This window comes from Salvelinus fontinalis, chromosome 4 (genome assembly GCF_029448725.1).
Source record: "Salvelinus fontinalis isolate EN_2023a chromosome 4, ASM2944872v1, whole genome shotgun sequence".
In the NCBI taxonomy this organism is placed as follows: Eukaryota; Metazoa; Chordata; class Actinopteri; order Salmoniformes; family Salmonidae; genus Salvelinus; species Salvelinus fontinalis.
Genome location: NC_074668.1, coordinates 61042651 through 61055325, shown reverse-complemented (window position 1 = coordinate 61055325; position 12675 = coordinate 61042651). Strand labels below are relative to the sequence as shown.

General features: G+C 40.7%; 1 long non-coding RNA gene across 2 annotated transcripts; it reads left to right on the top strand.

Annotated features, from left to right (window-relative positions):
* The first annotated feature begins 5429 nt into the window (after positions 1-5429).
* Positions 5430-11932, top strand: LOC129854127 (uncharacterized). Of its 2 annotated transcripts, none has more exons than XR_008759238.1 (3): positions 5430-6827; positions 10439-10517; positions 10884-11932. It is a non-coding gene; the product is annotated as an uncharacterized LOC129854127 (long non-coding RNA). The 2 variants fall into 2 exon arrangements; XR_008759239.1 differs by having other exon boundaries at positions 5430-6832.
* The last annotated feature ends 743 nt before the right edge of the window (positions 11933-12675 follow it).

The following is a 12675-nucleotide window of genomic DNA, read 5'->3' as shown; positions in this document are numbered from 1 at the left end:
TACTTAGGATTTTATTTAAATTGCTTTTATGAAAAAAATATTTTGATTGCAATGCAAATTCGCCTACTGTATATTGTAAATGATTATAATCCCAAGGACAAACTAATTGTACTGTAGCTGATGTTAGCCTTTTCATTCAACTTTTACCAATTTCAATGTGTGCCTAGGGTGAATACGTTCTATTGATCATCAACAGCTTTTCTATCAAGATATAATGATCCTCTTGGACTTTTTCCAGCTAGTTAATAGCAACTTTTGACACATACACCATCCATACACCATAAATCCTCATGAATCAACACATGAGCAGGCAAATAAAATTTTATTGGTTACATACACATATTTAGCAGATGTTATTGCGGGTGTAGCGAAATGCTTGTGTACCTAGCTCCAACAGTGCAGTAATATCTAACAAGCTGTCCATTGTCAGTAAATACCGTAATAAATTATATGGAGATGAACGCTGAATCAATGAATGAACATGATTCTACAGGGACTCAAATCAGAAGTCACATATTAGCCAGTTAGCTCATCTTAAAAATCCATGTAGACGTAAAGGTTGAAGAGAAAGATGATACATCCGTACCATGGTCTGTAGATTCCCATGTAGGCCCACAGAAAGATCACCCAGATACCACAAGTCCCCATGAAAACACAAGGCTGATTTTAGGTATGTTGTCAGAAGAGAGGAGAGAAAGTGATAGGGAGATTAAAACTCGATCAATTATTCCAGCTAATTGTTCACTATTGAACATACTACTCAATCTTTCATCAATGTAAAAGGGAAACGAGGAGTGGAAACACAAAACCGGTGTCATGTCAGTTGCTATGACACAATTACTTCAGGAAGGTCCTCTCATGGAACAAGGTTGAAGGACCCATACTCCAACTGCAAAGAAATAGGTTTAGATTTCAATGTGGGATCTGGAGGAAAACAAAAACTGGATTTACAGTTACTGACAAATGGCGTAATGGCGGAGGTTTCCGAAATAAATCTCAACAGTATGTTATCTTTGATATTTTAGAATACAATTTTGATCTTGGTTTGCAAAATGAGGATCAACGGTATGAGTTTGCAACCCACACAATGTCAAGATTAAAACGCTTGATGAGAAAAGGAAAATTTCTCAAAGAAAGACACCCTAACATCTTAATGGAAATGTCTGACGTTGTTTGACGTTTCCTGATCCGAAGAGAATGAACCTATCGCAAAATTCCCTCTCTGCCTAGAGGATAAGCCTAATGTGGACCTCGTATCTCCTGTTAAGATGGAGGCTATCTCTATTCAGACAGGTGTGACATTCTGTGAGGAGGCACTGTACAGACCTACAAAGGACCAATCTGTTATTACATCTACAACAGAGGAGAAAGTTAAAAACCTTTACCCTCTGATATTTGTTTGCAAAATCTGAAAAGGTTTAAAATGGCCCTATGTATATCCTGTAAAGTGAGTCAAATAGTGACGAGGTACGGACTTGGTCTAGCAAAAATATGAGAAATCTAGAAAAGCTGTTTACAATACCTGATGTTGCAGGTCAAACCCAAAAAACGAAAGGAGTTATTTTAGCTGTTCCTGAAAGAATGTCTGAAATAAATCTCAGAAAGAAAAGGATACAACAGGCCAAAAATATAGAGCAGATGAAATATCAGAAGATGGCCAGCTCCTTCTGCTTGACATACCTGGGACCTAAAGCAAGTGTCACGGCTCCTCCTCTGCAGTGCAGGGGCAGTTCCTCCTGCAGGCAGAGGAGGGTCGTCGGTGATTGGAGTCACCTGGGCTCTAAGTATTTAAACTGTCACTAATCACCTCTCTCTCTGCTCCTCCAGGCATGCTCATGATTTGTTTGTTCCTTTTGTAGTTTTGCATAGTTTTCACTCAGTCATGTTCACACACACATATTCACACATCCATGCACTTTACATACACCTTACATTATGATACATCCACACCTCATTCCTTTTTCTTAGTTTAAGTTAATAGTTTGTTGTAGAATAAAGAACCTTTTTAAATTGGCCTATACCTGGTGTTCGTGTTCCCTCATTTTTGTCACAGGCTATGAGCCGGCTTGTGACACAAGACTGACATCTCATCATGCTAAAGAAACTATCTCTAAATGAGAATTATCTGGTACAGTGCACTGATAAAGTAGCCATGCTTAGCCAGTTAAATGGACTTGCAGATATTTGCGTCAAAAGGAAGAGTCTGATCTGCACTGTAGGATCATAGAGCAAGCCTCAGACTCTGGTACCAGCCAAGTAGACCTATACTACCGTTCAAAAGTTTGGGGTCACTTAGAAATATCCTTGTTTTCCATGAAAACATACATGAAATGAGTTGCAAAATGAATAGGAAATATAGTCAAGATGTTGACAAGGTTATAAATAATGATTTTTAATTGAAATAATAATTGTGTCCTTCAAACTTAATCCTCCATTTGCAGCAATTACAGCCTTGCATTCTCCCACAAGTTGGATTGGCTTGATGGGCACTTCTTACGTACTATACGGTCAAGCTGCTCCCACAACAGCTCAATAGGGTTGAGATCCGGTGACTGTGCTGGCCACTCCATTATACACAGAATACCAGTTGACTGCTTCTTCCCTGAATAGTTCTTGCATAGTTTGAAGCTGTGCTTTGGGTCATTGTCCTGTTGTAGGAGGAAATTGCCTCAAATTAAGCCCCGTCCACATGGTATGGCATGGCGTTGCAAAATGGAGTGATAGCATTCCTTCTTCAAGATCCCTTTTACCCTGTACAAATCTCCCACTTTACCACCACCAAAGCACCCCCAGACCATCACATTGCCTCCACCATGCTTGACAGATGGCGTCAAGCACTCCTCCAGCATCTTTATTTTTTTCTGCATCTCACAAATGTTCTTTGTGATCCGAACACAAACTTAGATTCGTCTGTCCATAACACTTTTTTTCCAATCTTCCTCTGTCCAGTATCTGTTCTTTTGCCCATCTTAATCTTTTCTTTTTATTGGCCAGTCTGAGATATGGCTTTTTCTTTGCAACTCTGCATAGAAGGCTAGCATCCCGGAGTCGCCTCTTCACTGTTGACGTTGAGACAGGTGTTTTGCGGATACTATTTAATGAAGCTTCCAGTTGAGTACTTGTGAGGTGTCTGTTTCTCAAACTAGACACTCTAATGTACTTGTCCTCTTGCTCAGTTGTGCACCGGGGCCTCTCACTCCTCTTTCTATTCTGGTTTGTGCTGTTCTGTGAAGGGAGTAGTACACAGCGTTGTACGAGATCTTCAGTTTCTTGGCAATTTCCCACATGGAGTAGCCTTAATTTCTCAGAACAAGAATAGACTGATGAGTTTCAGAAGAAATTTTTTTGTCTGGCCATTTTGAGCCTAAACAAACCCACAAATGTTGATTCTCCAGATACTCAGCTAGTCCAGTTTTATTGCTTTTTTAATCAGAACAACAGTTTTTAGCTGCGCTAACATAATTGCAAAAGGGTTTTTTAATGATCAATTAGCCTTTTAAAATGATACACTTGGATTAGCTAACACAACATGCCATTGGAACACAGTAGTGATGGTTGCTGATAATGGGCCTCTGTACCCAAATGTAGATATTCCATCAAATCAGCCGTGTCTAGCTACAATAGCCATTTACAACATTATCAATAACTACACTGTATTTCTGATCAATTTGATGTTATTTTAATGGACAAAAAAAATGCTTTTCTTTCAAACACAAGGAAAGTTCTAAGTGACCCCAAACTTTTGAACGGTAGTGTATGTAGGAAAATAAGCTGCACATTATTAGTAAACCTGGGAAAAAATTATTTTGAGAAGGGGGAAAAAAACGAATCAAAAAATTTACACAATGTTGAAAGCACTCCAAATATTAAAAAAACTTGGCACCCAGCTAATTAAAGATGAGTCCTGATGAAACACTACCCAGTGATATTCAGATAGGACATGTATTCTCTCTCTGCCGTTCACCATTACCAGTTACAGAAAGTGTTTTTTTGGGAGGGCAAATCAATCAAACTTCCAAACACAGACCTTTACCAATGACCAAATGCTGGCTAATCTCAGACACGGAATCAGATGCTTTATTAAGATCTGTTAGAAAATATACTAACAAGACTTGCGAAGTCTCCACCCATCTAAACGTGAACTCTCAGGCAGTTTTGGGCAAGTCTATAGGCGAAATGTCCCCTCTCCTCCTGAAATTCGAAAAGATGCGAGCACTGGCGAAATTCTGATTTGTCCAAATTAGTGGCGCTAAATCAGTGTACCGGAACAAATTTCCTCGTTAGTCGTAGCATCCCATTGTCTGTCGACAGATGTTACTACCATTTAGGCCTATGTTACGTGTGTCTGTCCACGAGAAATTAACTCGACGCTAAAGTACACAAGAAGGAGTAGTGTCTTTAGAGTAGCATAGGATAATTAGGCTGGCGGTATCCTAGTGATTTTAAGAACATTGGGCCAGTAACCGAAAGGTTGTCGGTATGCAATCCCCGAGCCGACTAGGTAAAAAATCTGTCTCGACCATTGAGCAAGGCACGTAACCCTGATTGCTCCTGTAAATCGCTCTGGATAACAGTGTCTGCTAAATGACAAAACTCTAGGACAGTTTATCCAATTTATACTTTCCCAATTTTTGGGCCTGACATTTAACAAGAGATGCAGTAAAGTAGGGATTTAGTCTGAGTGGTGGACTTTGCAAATTCTTTGGCCTTCACTGTGGGTGCCTGTTAAAAAATATATATAAAAAAAAGACAAATGTATGACACTGAAGAAACCAATAAAAGAGTCCACTGCATTGTGAAGGCGACACATTTTTACATTATTTTTCATTTATGGTTATATTTGGATTTGATCTTTGCCAATTTGTGAAGGACCAATTTAAGTACCCCCTTTAAATCACCTTTTGAATGACCATCTGCTTGGAAAAATATATTTTTTTCATGAGTTTTATATCAGTCACTTCTACAGGCTGTTTTCTGTAATGTAATTTTTTTGTGTGGAGGTGTTAAGTTTTTCATCAAGACTTAATGCTTTCCTATTTTTATGTGATTCGGACATTACTCTGCTGTCAACCATGTAGCGAAATAAAACTGTTGAACATTCCACATTGTTCCTCAGATGTATGCATCACTGGTGGGGAGCCTTTCTGAATCAAAATATATGCAAGTAATGCTGTGACTTGGGATTTGATATCTTTTTACAATGATTAACTCTGTCACTAGGCCGGAATGAAGTGGATATTCATATCCTCATTACTGGAGGTCAATGAGGTATTTTATTCATTTGCTTGATCTAATCATTTCATACATGTCTATTCACAGGTGATGCGTGTGTTTCCAGCAGCAGTGTCCCTAAAGCGCCATGGTCTTATCATCCCTTCTCCATGTCGGACTGAACCGTTTCAAAACATCAAAGCCTGAAGGTGTGTTGTCAATCTTATTTGTAGACACAGATGAATCAAATCATTTCACTGTCACTGGTTGGGACCTAGAACAAGAGTCTATTGGGAATGTCAATGTTTTCAGTCACTTGCTTGTAATAACTTAAGTGTCATTATCACCATAGCTATTACCTTTGATGTTTTTACATCCCTTCTTATCCCTGACCAAGATCAGTATCAGTTGTGGATGTCAATAGCCACCTTTCCATGTAGGAACTTATGGAAAAATATCCCTTGAGGGACTTTTCACACCAAATGTATCCAAATAAATGATGTCTTCCTTATGACTGCTTTCACATCAATTGTGAAACTGTGCTGCAAAACTGTAGGTATTTCATACTTGTTGTGTGGACGTCTACGCATAACATGAATATGAAGAGTATCGTGGTTGGGACAATAACTAGTGGTAGGGACAAGTTCAATACAGCTTTAAACAAATGTAGATGAATGACCTTGCACTGTCTGCAATTGACATTTTAGAATGTTTACAGCGAACAAGTCACAGATCCTCCTTCAATTTACATTCCTCATTTACCTTGATGCATGCTATTTGAATCGGGGTGGACAACAGCTCTTTTCAGAGTGAAATCCATTTTGTGATCCCCAAAAATGTATTAGTAGTGACTTTTTTGTTGTGAGTTTCACTTGGTATTTTTGTTTTTTTAAACTTTCCTGTCGGTTTGAATAGTCATGAAACATTATGATAATCTTTGGCTCTGCTCCTTATGTTTATTCACAGATCCTCTGCTTGATACAATTACGGGATGTGAAGTCTGATTCTGTCCTCAACTTGTGGACCTGCTCTGAGGATGTTGGACACCACTGTTGCACCTTCAGCCATTTATCTTTTTCCTGTCAGTCGATGGGCTGACTGACCTCAAGGCGCAGAATGTGTTTTGTTTGTCGTCGGCATATTATTCAGAGAACTGTCTGTTGTGAATGACAAAGATATCCAGTCATTTTTTAAATTATTTATAAAGTATGACCTGTACTATGACAATAGTAGTTTAGCACTACTCGAGAAATGATTAATGACATATTCTGTGGCGGCAATCAGCCTAGAGGTTTGAGATGTGGATCAGTTACTGATGCGTTGCTAGTGTCATTTCCTAGCTGACCTCTATGTACTAAGTGTTGTGCCTTTTAGCTGGGCACATATTCCCAAAAATGTTCCATGGGTGGTGTGCTGCGGCTGACCTGGTGCCTCTGCACTTGTGTTTTGGGGGGTTGGGAAAGGCTAAAGACAAAGTTCAATTTCTGGAAAAAAGGACAAAGCATTATCCTGTTGTATTTTAGGTATAGGAGGAGGTCTGATCATCTAGTCTGGTGCAGTGGGGTGTTCCAGGTCCGCAACACTTGAGGAGAAAATGTCTTAATCATGATGACAAGGTAAGGTAAGCTTGTGACTGTACATGTCATATTTACTGTGTGGACCTCTAAATCTATTTGGCACATGCGCATAATACAACATAATAAGGTGTTTCACCTTACAGTAAAATGCTTACTTACAAGCCCTTAACCAACAATGCTTTAAGTAGTTAAGAAAAAAAAGTGTTAAATAAAAAATTCAAAATAAAATAATAATTTAACAGCAGCAGTAAAATAATAATGGCGAGACTATATACAGGGGTTACCGGTACAGAGTCAATGTGCGGGGGCACCGGTTAGTTGAGGTAACATGTACATGTAGGTAGAGTTAAAGTGACTGCATAGCTAATAAACAGAGTAGCAGCAGCGTAAAAGAGGGGTCTGGGTAGCCCTTTGATTAGCTGTTCAGGAGTCTTATGGCTTGGGGGTAGAAGCTGTTAAGAAGCCTTTTGGGCCTAGACTTGGCGCTCCGGTACCGCTTGCCATGCAGTAGCAGAGAGAACAGTCCATGACTAGGGTGACTGGAGTCTTTGACAATTTTTAGGGCCTTCCTCTGACACCACCTGGTATAGAGGTCCTGGATGGCAGGAAGCTTGGCCCCGGTGATGTACTGGGCCGTACGTACTACCCTCTAGAGTGCCTTGCGGTCAGAGGCCGAGCAATTGCCATACCAGGCAGTGATGCAACCAGTCAGGATGTTCTTGAAGGTGCAGCTGTAGAACCTTTTTAGGATCTGAGGACCCATGCCAAATCTTTTCAGTCTTCTGAGGGGGAATAGGTTTTGTCGTGCCCTTTTCACGACTGTCTTGGTGTGCTTGGACCATGTTAGTTTGTTGTTGATGTGGACACGAAGGAACGTGAAGATCTCAACCTGCTCCATTGCAGCCCCGTCGATGAGAATGGGGGCGTGCTCGGTCCTCCTTTTCCTGTAGTCCATAATCATCTCCTTTGTCTTGAGGGAGAGGTTGTTGTCCTGGCACCACATGGCCAGGTCTCTGACCTCCTCCCTATAGGCTGTCTCATAGTTGTTGGTGATCAGGCGATCAGGCACTGTTGTGTCATTGGCAAACTTGATGATGGTGTTGGAGTCGTGCTTGGCCATGCAGTCATGAGTGAATAGGGAGTACAGGAGGGGACTGAGCACGCTCCCCATGTTGAGGATCAGCGTGGCAGGTGTGTTGTTACCTACCTTTACCACCTGGGGGCTGGCCCGTCAGGAAGTCTAGGATCCAGTTGCAGGAGGTGTTAAGTCCCAGGGTTCTTTGCTCAGTGATGAACTTTGATGGCACTATGGTGTTGAACACTGAGCTGTAGTCAATGAATATCATTCTCACATAGGTGTTCCTTTTGTCCAGGTGGGCAAGGGCAGTGTTAAGTGCAATAGAGATTGCGTCATCTGTGGATCTGCTGGGGCGGTATGGAAATTAGGTGGGTCTAGGGTTTCTGGGATAATGGTGTTGTGAGCCACGACCAGCCTTTCAAAGCACTTCATGGCTACAGACGTGGGTGCTACGGGTCGGTAGTCATTTAGGAAGGTTACCTTAGTGTTCTTGGTCACAGGGACTATGGTGGTCTGTTTGAAACATGTTGGTATTACAGACTCAGTCAGGGACAGGTTGAAAATGTCAGCGAAGAAAATAGAGCATAGAGGTAATTTAGCTCGTCTGGTAGGCTCGTGTACTGGTAAGCTTGCGGCTGTGCTTCCCTTTGTACTGTAGTAGTTTGCAAGCCCTGCCACATTCGACAAGTGTCGGACCCGGTGTCCCTCTTTGCCTGTTTGATGGTTCGTCAGAGGGCAAGATTTCTTATAAGCTTCCAGGTTGATTCTCGCTCTTTGAAAGCGGCATCTCTACCCTTTAGCTCAGTGAGAATGTTGACTGTAATCCATGGCTTCTGGTTGGGGTATGAACATATTGTCACTGTGGGGACGACGTCATCGATGCACTTATTGTCAGCAGCATACCACCCTGCATACCACTACTGGCTTGCTTCTGAAGCTAAGCAGGGTTGGTCCTGGTCAGTCCCTGGATGGGAGACCAGATGCTGCTGGAAGTGGTGTTGGAGGGCCAGTAGGAGGCACTCTTTCCTCTGGTCTAAAAAATATCCCAATGCCCCAGGGCAGTGATTGGGGACACTGCCCTGTGTAGGGTGCCGTCTTTCGGATGGGACGTTAAACGGGTGTCCTGACTCTCTGAGGTCATTAAAGATCCCATGGCACTTATCGTAAGAGTAGGGGTGTTAACCCCGGTGTCCTGGCTAAATTCCCAATCTGGCCCTCAAACCATCATGGTCACCTAATAATCCCCAGTTTACAATTGGCTCATTCATCCCCCTCCTCTCCCCTGTAACTATTCCCCAGGTCGTTGCTGCAAATGAGAACGTGTTCTCAGTCAACTTACCTGGTAAAATAACGGTAAAATAAAAAAATAAAAAAAATAAAAAATTGATGAAGCCAGTGACTGATGTGGTGTACTCCTCAAAGCCATCGGTAGAATCCCGGAACATATTATTCCAGTCTGTGCTAGCAAAACAGTACGGGAGCTTAGCATCTGCTTCATCTGACCACTTTCTTATTGACTGAGTCACTGGTGCTTCCTGCTTCAGTTTTTTGCTTGGAATCAGGAGGATGGAATTATGGTCAGATTTGCTAAATGGAGGGAGTGCTTTGTACACATCTCTGTGTGTGCAGTAAAGGTGGTCTCAATTTTGTTTCCCTCTGGTTGCACATTTAACATGCTGGTAGAAATTAGGTAAAATGGATTTGAGTTTCCCTGCATTAAAGTCCCCGGCCATTAGGAGCACCGCCTCTGGACGAGCGTTTTCCTGTTTACTTATGGTTGTATACAGCTCATTGAGTGCGGTCTTAGTGCCAGCATCAGTTTGTGGCGGGAAATAGACACCTACGAAAAATATAGATAAAAACTCTTGGCAAATAGTGAGGTCTACAGCTTATCATGAGATACTGTACCTCAGGCGAGCAAAACCTCAAGACTTCCTCAGATTTCGTGCACCAGCTGTTAACAAATTACTTTGCTCCTTTGCACCCCAGTATCTCTACTTGCACACTCATCTTCTGCACATCTATCACTCCAGTGTTTAATTGCTATATTGTAATTATTTCGCCCCTATGGCCTATTTATTGCCTTGCCTCCCTTATCCTACCTCATTTGCACACACTGTATATAGACTTTTTCTATTGTATTATTGACTGTATGTTTGTTTATTCCATGTGTAACTCTGTGTTGTTGCTTGTGTCGCACTGCTTTGCTTTATATTGGCCAGGTCGCAGTTGTAAATGAGAACTTGTTCTCAACTTGCCTACCTGGTTAAATAAAGGTGAAATAAAAATAAAATAAAAAACAAATATACATAGACCGGCACCCCTTGTCCTACCAAAGGCCGCTGTTCTATCTTGCAGAAAAAGCATAAAACCCGCCAGCTGTATGTTATTAAGGTCGTCATTCAGCCACGATTCGGTGAAACATAAGATATTACAGTTTTTAATATCCTGTTGGTAAGATATACGTGATCATAGTTTGTCTATTTTATTATCGATTGATTGTATGTTGGCTAATAGGACCGATGGTAAAGGAATAATGAGACGGATCGTCTCTTTCTCTTGCGAATGACAGGGATGAGGGCCTTGTCGGGCATATGAAGTAAATCCTTCCCGTCCGACTCGTTGAAGAAAAAGTATTCCTCCAGTACGGGGTGAGTAATCTCTGTCCCGATATCTAGAAGCTCTTTTTGGTCATAAGACACGGTGTCAGAAACATTATGTAAAAAATAAGTTGCGAAAAAAACATGCACAATTGGTTACGGGATCGTAAAACGGCAGCCGTCACATTCGGCGCCATTCTGTTGTGTGGTCCACTGTGTGGACCTCTATGAATCATTACTTAAATAGGAACAATATACTGTAGCTAGGGACAGTTAGCTGCTTGCACATACAATAAATATTTATACAACTTTCAACAAATGATCTTGCCACTGTAAATGCTCAAAAACATGATGGTTCTTATCACACCGATAGCGCACTTGATGATTCAATTATTTGTGTTGCTCCTTCCTTCACAGGTCATCTGCTTGCCATACTAGAGGGACATAGTCTGTTTCAGTCCTCAACTTGCGGACCTGCCCTGAGGATGTTATACACCACTGTTGCGCCTTCAGCCATGTTGATTTCCGACTGGTAGTCTTTGGACTACATGCCATGGGCTGACTGACCTGAACCTTTACCAGAACAGAAATACAATGTTCATCAGACTTTCCTCACATTGGACTACTCTCTGATTAGTTATGAGGTCACAGGAAATAGACTCATTACTCATAAATTATTGAAGCTCACTTGACTGCATCTGACAGTGGATAGCAGAGCTCTCTGGTGTTTAACCATTTGAAATTAAACAACAAAAATGTAAATTACCATTTTTTTTACACACTTCCAACATATCGCAGCAGTAAGAGTAGTATTCTAACCGACTCGTATAAACAACATCCTTGAGTGTTTCATTGATAAATGTAGCTTTGTAAGATTGTATTTCTTTTTTACTTAAAAAACCTGTAGACATGCATGATCCTGTAAATATTTTCATGGAACATAAATCTCACTACTTGGCATTTTTATATGGTGATTGTGAAAGAGATATTTGTAATGTACTTTTGTGTGTTCATTGAAATCAAATTTGTTTACATTGGACTAGTCCATAAGATTTTAGTTAGGATTTTTTTGTCTTCACTTTTTTGTGCAATCATCTCCACGTAATACAGCCAGCTTTTCCATTCTTGGCTATCTGCCTCTGCAGCCTTTGTCTAAACTTTCATTTTTTTGTATTACTTTGTTATTTTTATTGCTACTGTCTTCACATGGAGATGTTAGTTATGGGTTGATGATTCCAATTTGGCAACAGGTGGTTGGATAGTTGGGATTAAATAAGTATTGTTTCGGTAATACAATATGTAAATATTGGTCCCACATTAAACCAAGTACAATCACTACCAAGCACTACATTCAGAAATAATTTGTAGAGTACGGCATATGGTTCTAGACTATTTGTGAAGTATTTATGTAGTGTTTATGAAGCCTTTATGAATGCTATTAAAATTATAAATACTAGTATTATTAATAGACTATTATATTTGTTTGGGGTGTTAAGTTAGCTAGCAAGTGTATTATGGCATTTAGGTGTTATGGATAATAGCTCTGGAGGATAGGTCGAGCCATAACAAAGTAAACACTGTTGCCTCCAGTACGATAGGTGGCGATATTGCACTGTTTATCTTGACTGCAAAACAAATAAGTAGATGCAAATGTCCAATCTGGAGTATCATGGGTCATTGGCTGCATACACGAGTTGCGGACCAAACACTTAAAAGACACACCCTATCCCCTCAGCCCTCAAATTAAGTGGGCAATTCTGATGACGTGTCATGACGTCTGACGAGTATACACTTGCAGGGCGAGGGAGGAAGGAATGGTTTTTAAATGGACCACCCTTGGCTGGAAATTCATCACTCGTTCATCCCGAGATGATTGCGTTTTCAGCCACCGGTAGCTTGTGGGTGCTTTTATATGCGCTACAGTCAATCATGAGTGCATGTCTACTTATATTAAATATCTAATTATTAATAAACGCCTACTGTATGATAGCTAGCAAAATTCATTAGCTAACTAACATTAGCCTGCCTAGCTGGAACTTCTGGAAAATGTTTTATTCCTACAATTTCCAAAAGATAACCAAACAGACATATTTACTTTTTCGAGACGTGTTTGAGACGTCATGTGCATTAGTAGCACTATTTCTAACTTATTTGCATTTATTTTTACTTACGTATGTTGATTTCTCCATTAATGTTGTTTTGAAGTTTT